Source organism: Seriola aureovittata, chromosome 4 (genome assembly GCF_021018895.1).
Source record: "Seriola aureovittata isolate HTS-2021-v1 ecotype China chromosome 4, ASM2101889v1, whole genome shotgun sequence".
NCBI lineage: Eukaryota > Metazoa > Chordata > Actinopteri > Carangiformes > Carangidae > Seriola > Seriola aureovittata.
This window is the reverse complement of record NC_079367.1, coordinates 22143637-22155893: the sequence shown is the minus strand read 5'-3', so window position 1 is coordinate 22155893 and position 12257 is coordinate 22143637. Positions and strand designations below refer to the sequence as shown.

The 12257-nt window shown below is 45.3% G+C and overlaps 1 protein-coding gene across 5 annotated transcripts in view; it reads right to left on the bottom strand.

Annotated features, from left to right (window-relative positions):
- Nucleotides 1–12257, bottom strand: part of robo1 (roundabout, axon guidance receptor, homolog 1 (Drosophila)) — a 328239-nt gene that overhangs the window by 43576 nt on the left and 272406 nt on the right. The gene's annotated exons all lie outside the window — the stretch shown is intronic.

Sequence of the window (12257 nt, the reverse complement as noted above, 5' to 3'; positions counted from 1 at the left end):
TTTACAACAGCAGTGAACACATGTGTGCCCATCATCGACTCTAATAGCCAACGACCTTCTTCTTTGTTGACCCAAACAAAACTGCATACAATCAACCGTACACACACACACACACACACACACACGCTGATCATCACCCCTGCATCATCACTTCTTCATCTCTCCCTGACACTCCATATTTACATCCTGCGCACTCACACAGCCATGCTATCTTGACATTGATGAAAATCTACATTAGATCCAATCTACCATCGCTGCCTTGGTAAGAACTTATGCAGGATATGATTCTTATTTGCATTGATTTTCTCCCCCCGGTAAAGGTGGAGTAAAAAAAGATGACACAGCCATGAATTTTCATTATTCGGACATTAGAGGTCCACAGATTCATGTTGCTAGGTCTCATTTGTTGATACAAATTTAACACTGAATAGACGGAAAGGTTTAAAGAGATTAACTGAGACATTCTGATTTTCATTTTGGGCTGACTGCAAAATTACACCACCTGCCTCACCTGAAATCATTAGTCTTAGCCTGCCTGCCTTATCAGAATATCACATCAATATCATTACGACCTGGTAGTTGCCACAAAGCAGATCGATGGATATCTATTTTCTGAGGGGGCAGGAGAGCAGCATATCTCTGGACTCCATATCTCTGGCGTTAGAGATAAACTGGAGGTTTATTGAGAGGGGGAGAAAGTAATGAAAAAGCAACAAACTCAACTTCTGCGGACAGCTTGCCAGTAATCATTTTCCCAGCTCCGCTGCATATACATATAAAAACATATGAAAACAGCGCTTGTAAATTTCAGGCTGTAACTCGGGCCACACACAAAGTATGTGAGGTCAGCGCAGTGTGTGTGCATGTGCATTGTTATCCGTCTGGATGCATGGAAAAGTAATGCGACTGGATGCTTTTGAGTTATTTTGTCTGTGTTTTGGGGATAAAACTGAGCTTTCGCCGTCTATTGTCTCACGCTCCTGAGCTCGCTCTTAAGTCACCTCAGTCACAGATCAAAGTCGGACTCACCCCAGGACCCCTCACCTACTGACAGCCAACAAATTCCTTACTAAACCCTTTAAGCTGTTTCTGTTAGATACTGCTCTCTGCTTCTTCTAACGTGGAGTGGGGAATCCAATCCAACAGTAGGAACCTGGCTTTAGAGACAGCTGGGTGGTAATAGCTTCCCCAGTCTTTTCGTCCATAATCAAACCCACATCTTCCTGTGAGCAGCTGCAACATTACCCAGCCTCGATTCTTAAGAACAGGGACAGTATTTATCAGACACAACGCAAAAGGATTCATCACATTTTCTGTGACTTGTATGCTTCTGCCTCCAATGAGGAGGGGAGGCATATCATACATCTACGGATAAATTCAGTCTCTGGTGTACGCAGATGAATGATGATTATGACCACGTTCATTTTCTACACTCGCTCCGATCCAACTCAAACTCGGTAGTGCAGCTGTGTGGTGAGTGAGCTCATTTGGTGCGTTTAAAAGCAGATACAGTCATCCAGGAATGCAAATGTAAACACCAACCATCCGATCCATTAGAGCACCAGCTCCAACTGAAGAAACACTCTATTTGTGTCAGCAAGGTCAACCTGCTCTGAACAGCGTTATTGTAGAAGTCAGCCTTGGAATCAAGGTGAGTCAGACGCTGAAGATGCTGCTTGGCTCAGATAATATGCTAAAGTGCTTTTTTTTTTTTTTTTTTACAACAAACATCTCTCCCTCTCTTCTTGTTTTTCTTAAGTGTAAAAGTGTAAACATCCTGAATCAATGATAATGATTGAGCAATATCCTGTTGATCAAGACTATATGCACTTAAGAACTTAGCAGTGAAGAGTGTGAGAGAGAATTCATGTTTTTCCTGCACGGCTAATGCAGAGCTTGTAATAAACGCTTGGGTGAGTGAGCTCACTAACTTTAACTGTGACATTAAGTGCAACTCATCTCTGCCTCCCCTGCTGGCTTCACTGTAACTCTGTCAGCTAACATGCAGATGCATCTGTCCCTCTGGAAAATAAAAAGCAGGATGTGTGTGGAAGAAAAAAGGTAAAAAAAAAAAAAGAAAAGGAAAAAAAAAGGGATGTTGTATTGACTAGTTGGAGGCCAGAGGGAGAGCTGGCATCATCCAGTGTTTACACCAACAGCGCAGTGACCTCCACCCCTCCTCAACAGCACTCACTCCCCCACCTTGCTGCCCTCTCTGCTCCTCCAAACCAACACCTCTTTGTTATAAACACAGCTGAGAGCGGCGCAGCAGACAGTCCCGAACATCTGTGCGGTGGAAAACAAAATCCTTTGGGATGGAGGCAGAGTGAACGAGAGGGAAGCAGAGGCAGCCAGACAGTCTGTCAGACAGACAGATGGACCCAGATCTGGATGGGGTACAAAGCCCCAACTCTTCCGCCAGAAGCCCTGTCAGATCCGGAGCTGTGGTGGAATTGGTTGCCTCTGGCCTCCCTGGTTTAAATAAGGTATCCAGCGTCCCTCCTTCCTGTGTATATACTGCACGAGGCCCCGCTCGCCTGACTCCCTCACTGTTCCTGCTCTGGGACTCAGAATTGGGTGAAAAAAATGGGATAGAGAGGCTCTCACGCTGTGCGCTGTCCTGAAAGTGTGCATGTGTGTGTGTGTGTGTGTGTGTGTGTGTGTGTGTGCGCGGTGTGGTCTGTGTCTGTGTTTGGGATAATGAGCCTACTCTACCATTCTGTTTCTCTAGTGAGCCTGCAGCTGTCCCCTAGCAGATAATATTTCCTTCGCTATTAACAGGGAGGCCAAACTCAATGTGTGTGTGTGTGTATGTGTGTTTGTGAGTGTACAGAGAGATTTCAGTTTTCAGTTTGTGACTTAATATGTGGAAATGGGCAAAAGTCACAGGCCCCCAGCATGAAGACGCCTCTTTGTCCGTCCTGGATTTGCTCAAATATGCTGACGACGGGATGAAACGGAGCGGACATCCGGACCTGGACAGATATCAATACACTTTGTCAAGGTGAAGGGATCTCTTCTGCGTTGCACTTCCTCTTTTCAATAGGATAAAACGAAAACAAATCATCTCTCATCTGGCTGTCTCACTGCAAGACAAACAGCTGACTGTGCATAAAACAACCATATCTATCAAAGCAGAGGTTCAGTTCGCAGAGGCAAACATCTGTTCGGCCCTGCCAAGCCGAGTCTAACCACGCTCTGCTGTACTTTATGATAAATCGTTCCCTAGGTTCACAGTAGCAAATTGGAGCTGTGCTGAGGATAACACAATTAGCTGCCATTATTTTTTACACCCAAACCCTCCTTTAAAAGGTCAGCTGAGATGGCTGCTCTCAGCTCTGAAAACTCCCAGGTTCATCACCCCCACAAACTATCCCCTGTCCACCCACACACTCACACATTCACACACGCACATGCAATCTTTGCCTCAGGAAATTGAAAACAGATGTTTAAATGTCAAATTAAAATGAGATTCCCGTGCTGCCCCTCCAACATTAATGAAAATGAAGCCTTAATGCCACACACAAGTCTGGGTGGGAAGATCAGATGAGCTTTGTTCTGAGGAAATTAAACCAAGTACAACAAGCTTCCCCGCAAATCTTTGGAAGGATACAAAAACAGACCCACTGGGGAATTAAAGATTTATCAGAAGGCACCCAGAGTCAATCCTGCCGAGGCACCGAGCACAGCATGGGTCTCGCCTTTGGCTTTGGATTTTTCCTTGAATTAGACAGGACATGGCTTGCACCATAAGGAAGGCAGAAGGAATGATAGCACTAAAGAATAGAGGAACAGTAGAAGCAAATAAAAAAGAAAAAAAAAAGAAGAGAATCTCCTCCTGTTTCTTGAAGGTAGTTCTGTTTCTTTCAACAACAAGTTTGCTCCATTTGCTTCTCAAGCTGCCATATAATGTCGGACTATCAGGGGTCAAACATCATCCAATATTACCTGAGGATATAAGGTAGGGATGAATGGACAGTGCAATGAATACCAGGAAAATATCAAATGGCTAAGCAGCCCCAGATGTTCTTGGTTATATGCGACTGCTTCCAGGCCCCAGCTGCAGCAGACTTGGGTCTTTTCTCCTCTATTAATTTTATTTTTATCTCAACAGTTTGAAGCAGCGACGGGACAAGTTAATGTACGAATAACAGCTAAATATAATTGGACATAAAAGCAATAGGTCGAGGCATGGATGTTTCAATTACATTTCACATGTAACGAAAACTGTCATATGTTCGCAGCAGCTGAATCGTATAATAATCTGCCCCATTCTGGTCAACAATGACAGGTTTATATGTATTGAAATAGGGCTTACATTGGTTGAGCTCCCCTCCGGAGCATTTGTGCTTACTGTACAACGTAATTCCTCTGCCCCTTCCTGAGTGTTGTTTACGCCATAAGCGAAAACCAGCCTTATTCACAGTGCGGCTATGTTGTGCGCCGAGCCCTTCCATACTGATGCTTCTTCACCTTGCCTCCAGCTCTGTCCTGTGGGACAAACGCCTCTCGTTCTCTCCCTCTATGTGCCTCCCACTTTGTCTCTAAATTTCTCTCTCCCCTCTCAGCGTTTGACCCCCTTATCTTACCTCTCTTTCGACTCACACACACGCACTGAGCAGCTTACATCAAAGACATGCTCACAGCGATGGCGTGTTAACCCATGCCACTCTATTGCAAAGGCTGCAGCAGGTGGATAATTTGCCAGCGGCGTGCGTTCAGTGTGTGTGTGTGTTTGCACTGCACAAATCTGCAGTTTGCTGGTGGGTGTGAAGATATAACAGGACTCCTACTGTACTCTGGAGAATCGCTGCCTCTCTCCCCTTCCTCTCCCTCCTCCTCCTTCTCATTCCCTTATTCCCCCCTGACCCCACCACCGGGGAGATCAGATTGGACATGGCAGACTCCCCTCTCTTTCTCAATCTGTCTCTCGTTCCTCTGGTCTGAGCTCATGCCCTCTTGCCCACCCTGCAGACACTCTATCCTATCCTGCAAGCTGCACTGAGCATGCCTGTAATACTGCCTGGGATAGGTGATTATAGGTATAAACTTCACAGTTTATGTGCACATACACAAATATAGAGATACAACTGACAAGTAGTAACAGCAGGGGACATCACGATAAAGCCGTCACACGTTTTTTCCACAACTTCATGTTTTGTCCTTTTAGGATTTAATTTATAGTTTTCACATTTATTTTCAAATGCTGCATTGATAAATCATTTTGAAAACAATAGCGGCTCTCTAGACAACCGTGACATTCAATATGAGGTCACATCTGCGGAGGCGCATTGGTTAAAAACGCCTGACAGCCTAAGTGCCTGTTTGACCGCATGGTACCTCGTAGACACCCGTAAATATGTCAACAAGAGCGGACACACTATTACCCAACCGGCCTTTAGGGTTTGCACCTGCACACCTTGAATGCCATGAGGTCACCCTTTGCACTCGGATGTGATGTCATGCCATTGAACATGGACAGGATGTCCCGATTAACTATTATAAACATCCAAAGCCTGAATAATAAACTATGCGAGTCCGTTACTAAATAAACAAAACACAGGCCGACACAATATGTGCTTGTCAACATGTTCTCTCAACTTGTCTGACTTGTTGTTGTATAAACACTGGAATAAATGGGAGTTTGAAAACCATTTGAAGACATTGACAGTTGTAGATCAGATGAGACCGTGACACTGTGTTTTGATCGGCATCCAGAGAATGAGCAGCACATGTGCTACTAACTGCGGAGATATACAGATGCAAATGTAAACCACGCCATGTAGGGAAATGAATCACTGGCCCTGCTGCTGCTGCTGGTGGTGGTGTGTGTGTGTTGAGTGAAGCCGGGGTAAAGTTGAGGGGGCGTAATGGGATTTACACTGTGCTGTGCCAGGTGATTACAGTCCATACCTGGCACTGGCAGCCAGGGCAGATGGCTTTGTGGCCCTTTCAGTGGCACAGCAGAGGGCATGTCCGCACTCACTGTGGCCCAGCGAGGCTGCAGAGAGACGAGTGCAGAGGGTTCAATCTCAGTGCTTCACCCTCTTTCGATACACACTTCAACAAACACATGCACACCTCATAGGCATTAGTATCCAACGGCAATTATGTCTGTACATAAAGAAACACAAACATGCGCGCACGCACACACACACACACACACACACACACGCACACAGGCACACACATACACCACAAAAAAGAAAACCCTGCCACACAGCCGCACAGACAGAGAGGCCATTGAGTGCCTGTGTTTGTTTAAACGGCCGTAAGTCTTCTCGTCAGGCTTTGGAGAGGGAGATGGCGTTTGGCGAACACGGCGAAAGGCGCAGAGGGCAGCGGGGAGGCAGGTTTATGTGAGTGACTGAGTGAGTGAGTGACTTGGCACCTCATAGTTCAATAAACAGTGCCTGTTTGATTGGAGTGCTCGGAGAGCTGGAGTTGGAATAAAATAAAGAGTGTTTCGAGTGGCGGGGGTGCACAGGCAGGAATGTCAGAGAGAAAAACACAGCTCCAGAGCCACTCTCTCTGTCACTGTCCAAAAATGTTCTAAAAAGCAAAAAAAAAAAAAAAAAAGAAAAAATACAAATCCCATAAAATCCTGATAAGGAACACCCACTGCCACAATGCAAACTGTGTAATAAACATCTGTATGGGATTATCACATTTAAATTTAATGACTGAAAAACATCAACGAGCCATTTGCGGATTTGTCAGCCCCCAACAGATCAGCCCCGTACACTCTGTCTGCATATGAAAGTGATTTCAAGGCTGTTTTGATTCTCAAGGAGAGCCCATTACCTGTTGTGGAAACACAGCATCAAGTACTGCGTTTGCTAAATGCACTCGGACATATATAGTTTTCTCATTAGGAGCTGGCCAAGCTAAATAAAATATTCACTTTACACAGCATAGAGCCGATGCCAATGGAATTCACGTTTTCCATTCTCAGACGGTGTTACGGGGGTATCACATTGTGCACGTCCCTTTGAGAGAAAAGATGACTCACTTAAAGAATCTTGTTTATGATTTGTCCTCTGGCTGGCCCGCGCTCTACTTTAGGTACAAAGGTTAAAGCCTATCTTCACTGTTGTAAGTCTTGTCTATAGGTGGAGCTCTACCACCTATTCCACCGGGCAGGAGGAAGAACTGAGAACCACAGTCACCTCGCTCTCACCACTCACTGTACAGCCTCGGGTCTGAAGCTCTCTGCAAACACACACAAAAGAGCAGATGTAACACTATCGCACACACAAATATGTACACCTGTACCGTATGCTCTGTCATTCTCTCTCTCTTTCTCACCTTTCACACACAACACAGGCAGAGGCAATGGGGATCTGTCTGTACTTTCGGCCCTCTGTGAACTGTGTAGAAACTGCATACACATGTAAATGAAACATACGTGTCACACACACACACACAAAATGAAACGTGGCTGTGGCTTCCAGATGAATCTTGAAGGCAGAAGAAGAATTTCATCAGTGTAACCTGCAGTTAGTAAATAGGAGGTGTTTTCCTAATGTGGACCTCGCTGCCAAATGTTTCCATTTGAGCAAAATTCAACCGAAGAAATGTTTCCCATGGTTCCCCCGTGAAAACTGCTGACGCTAAGCTTTGTAGATTATCCAGAGTAATGGGGACATTGATTCTGGAAGGAGAGTTTGCTGCTGAATTTTTAAATGCTATGAGCACCATAAACACAATTCACTTCCATTGTATCGCAGTACAGGCAAAAATCTCAGAGATTGATATCGAACAAGTTGAGCCAAATAAAAGCAGCTATCAGCATGGCTAAATACTACTTCAGATAAGTGGAAAAAAAAAAAAAAAAAAGATATACATTTTAAGGTTTGGGACAACAGACCCTTTATGAACTCCTTTCTCTGCCTCTAATTTTCTCACTCTGCTCTCTCCTCTCTGCCTGTGTTCAGCTTCACTAGATGGTGTTAGTCAGTCTGAGTCTTTCACACTGTAATAGGATTTTACACAACACACAAGTGGTGAAAATATGCAGATCACAGAATTGTCACCATAGAATGCTCATTACAGTAAATCCCTTTACCTCTAAGAAAAGCAGGCGTAAACACGCCAAGAGCCGCGGAATATCTTCATCCACTCGTGCCTAAATCCTGCTACGTGTTTTACACAGCTCTGTTCACATCGTCTCACTTATGTGTGCTGACAACATCTCACTGTGAGCTGCCCTCCCGTCTGTGTGGCCCCACCGGCTAACCCTCTCCCAGCATCTGCAAAGATGAGGGCCTTATTAAAACAATCTTCCCAATTAACATTCCTGGCCCCTGGACCCCCCTGGACCCCCCCCCCCCCCTCCTCCACTGCTCCTCCAGACCTGACCCCTCCTCAGCTCTACAATGACAAAGAAGCTGTGTCGGACTCAGACGAGCCACGGGACTCCTATACATGACTAGGGAGAGAGGGGGATGTGAGGCAACTTGTTTTTCTTCCCGAGGAACCAAAATCCGTGTGGTTGTCTGGTTTTACATGCGTGTTTGCGTGTATGTATGTGTATGTGTGTGTGTGTGTGTGTGTGTGTGTGAGAGGAAGAGAGAATGAGGGCGAGAGAGGGAAGATACAGGAATGGATAAACGAGTTAGCACCAGTTGGGCGGCGCAGTCATCACAAACGCTCCTAATTTGATGTGACACGCAATGATATGGGCTCATTTGCGCAGGAAGGATCGTTCATGATCTTGGCCAGGAAGGAGTAGTGTAAGAGGAGCCTGCTGGCTGGCTGAACTCACACCATCAGAGAAATTACATCCATAAACACGGCACGCTTTCCTGCCATTTGACCCACCGCTTACCGCCATCTGAGCATTTCGGGACACAAACATCTGCTGCAGATCTTTTCACTTCTCTATTAGCCTGAGATCTCACGACTAGATTACAGGATGACCCCCCCCCCCCACAATCTCTCATTCATCTTCCCAAAACAAAGATATATTATGGACAAACAACGGAGAGTTACTGGGTGGTATTGTGTAGTGGCGCTGTGCAGAAATGACCAGGGCAGGCGGAATAATGAGATTCTGACTGAGGGTCTGCCTTTGCTTCATGTCAGAGATAACGTAAATCACAAACATTATACAGCTACCGCTTGTCCCTTTGCTCAGCTGGACTTCCCGGTGGTTAATGTGCATGAAGTTGTGTGAGCGCTCATGTGCAGGCAGGTGTGTTTGCTTGTGTTTTACTTTTCTCTACTGACTGTGCTGCCAGTCTGTTTGGGCCTACGCCTTATTAATGCATGCTTAATGAGATCCAGTGGACATGCGGTACGCGGATGTCTCTGTAGCATATGTCAAACAAACTAATTCAAAGCAGAAGAAGCCCTTCTTTCATCTTAAATTGGTGTCATGGAAATCTCGGCCTAATGCACTTAGTTTCCAATGAGAGTCTAATTTGATAGCGGTTTAGGAAACGGTAGGAGTGAGCGATTGTTCTGGAGAACAGTGCGTCGCGGTCGGGACGGGACCATAAACTCGGATTACATCAGCGGCTGTTGCGGAGGTGACTGGAGAAGAGTAATATGATAGCGGCTGTGCGGGGGGAAACAGGCAGGCAGAGAGGAAAATGGGGAAGGAAAAAAAACACACAAGGGGATCCAATGTAATGTTACAGCAGATCCCGTAGCCTTTCGTCATGGCCACTTTCATTTCCACCATGCTGATCCCTCTCCAATCACTTTACCAGGCGTCAGGGGAGACGAGGGAGAGAGGGAAGGAAGGAGGAAGAGGAACAAAGAGGGGGAAAAGGTTGTATAGGTTTAGTAAAAGTGTGGAGGTGGGGGGTCCTCCAGAGATATAGGGCACAGGAATGTTAAAGAGGGTGAGACAAAGCAAATAAGGGTACTGGGATCCAAACATGTGCTGCAGCTCCAGAAGGGCACATCTTTCTCTGATCAGTTGCCGTCCCTATTTCAATGGTTTCCACATGGACCCTAAACTCTCCCAGATGGACCCTGAGAAGATGAAAAGATGTCCATATCCCTATCGAAGCGGGGATCTGTTACAGTGGGAAGAGATACCGAAAGGAGCGGAGCGAGGGAATGCCGTCAGAGATAGTGTGCCAGAAAGAAATAGAGAGCTGAAATTTCATCTGTAGCACTTGCCTACCACGTGAGCGCGTATGCCTACGTGATCACTGCCAAACACTTTTGCTGCTATAGCTTTTCACTACACTTGTCAAGTTGTCCAACATGCAATATCGAGCATGGTCGATGCCAAGGGAGAAAGTTTTGCAAGTGTGCCAGAAATTACCCTGATCCCTGTGAAATTGACACTGTGTAAGGTTTCAAGACTGATGTTAAGCCCTGGATTTTCCATCTTTACATTTTCATTAGATGGAGCACAGACAAAAGAAGAAAGTGCCTTCATAGTTTTTCTCCTTTGTTTTATGGGATACTTTGCTACTGTTAACATGGCTGAAACATCCTGGGGAGGTGATTTATGATCCCTCTCCCCAGGGTACAAAGCCAAGCCCAGCAGCAAGGGAAATTTAAGGCTACTGCACCAACTCTACTCACAGAGGACTCTAAAATATCTGCGAGATTTATAGAAGTGGGGGAGAAATCTTTTCTTCCTCTGAGGTATACTGCGTGCCTTTTTGTGTGTAGACTCCCTGATTTGAAGCTCTGGCAGCCGGAGACGAGCCTGATGAATAGAGAGGAGTGCGGAGGTGCATTTTGTTTAAACATACTTTATGTGGTGATGTTGGTTTCTCAACTGTGTTTCTGCTTCAGCGTCGACTCGGCCCGTCCATTCAAAGTCTGTCTTCTCCATCTCTTTTTATCCCTGGCAATGCTTTCATGAAGCTCATCTTTCAAAACCCGCAGGAGGAGACGTCCCCCGTTATGTTTTCTCAATCCAATCCCAGAGACAAGAGATTTCTGTCTGATGAAAAACATCTATCTCATACAATCATGTCTGTTAAAACCATTTTTTTTTTTTTTTTTTTTTTTACATTAGCACTGTAATGTTATGATGTCTGTATACTGTGACAAGTTGTTATGAATTAGCAGGTGATATTGTCAATAAAAGCACTGATAGACATGAGGATGGCGGTGATGATGGACGGACTACTGGCTTTACTGGGTGACATTAAAAGAGAATATTAAATACTGGTCTCATATCTTTTCAATCCCATCCCCTGCAGGCTCCCTCTGTAATATAGCTGCTGATCGCTCTTCAAAAACATCGACATCTGAAAAATTAATATATGAACACCTAATCATGTTGAAGAAGCTTCCTCTGGCAGTTAATCCTCCTGGGAAGAAGAGAAGCTCTGATAAGGATGGTATAAAACCTTTCAAATGTACAATATAATGAACTTATTAAAGATCAGCTGTTGGCATGTTTCAATTTTCTTTTAATAAGGGCAACTTATCCTCCAGGTTCTACTTTCTATTTTATTTTCTCTTTTTCATTTCTCCGTTGCCCAATATGTTCTGTAAAAATGTGTGCGAATGTCATCTTCTTTTGGATAAAAGTCATTTATTTTTATTTGCATTAAAGCACAACCCTAAGTCTTATCTCCTCCCCTCTCCTGCACTGTTTTTTGCTGAGCAGGTGTCTACAGGAACAACCACCGGAAGCAGCAACCTCTAGTTCACCCTTTCGTTAAAAAAAAAAAAAATCTTACTCAACTTGGATGCCATTCCCAACATCCAAAAGGCATGTGGTCAGCCCAAAGCCCCTGTGCATCGTAGACAGATTACTCTGAAAGGAACAGAGGAGGCCATCTGGAGCAGAGGAGGGGCAAGGAGCAAGGGGGAGAGGAAATTTAAGAAATGGAGGAGAAAGAACTGGCTGGATGATTTGGAGGATAAGGGAATGCAGGGCAGAAAGACGGAGAAGTGTAAGGGGGTGAGGGTGTGGGTGGGGGGCTGGAGTGGGGACAGATGTTTGAGCTTTTCTGCCAAAGGGGGATGCAGGGATGCATGAGAGATCTGGACTGCTGGAGCACCAACCTGGGTGTGCGGTACAAATCAGGCTCTGAAAGAGGCATGACAAGGTAAAATGAGAGCTCATGTGAAGGACATTTCAAACCTTGGAGGTCTGGATTATTTAAAAACACTCAAAGTTAAATATAATCTCATAAAACCTTTTTGACACATACAGTGTAAAGCCAGGGAGGACTTGGCTGCTGGGTGCTTGGCCGATATAAAAGTGTGTGTTGGCCCACAGGTTCCACACAGGGAGCGACAGGTTCAGTGTGTGTTTGAGGTCAGCAGCC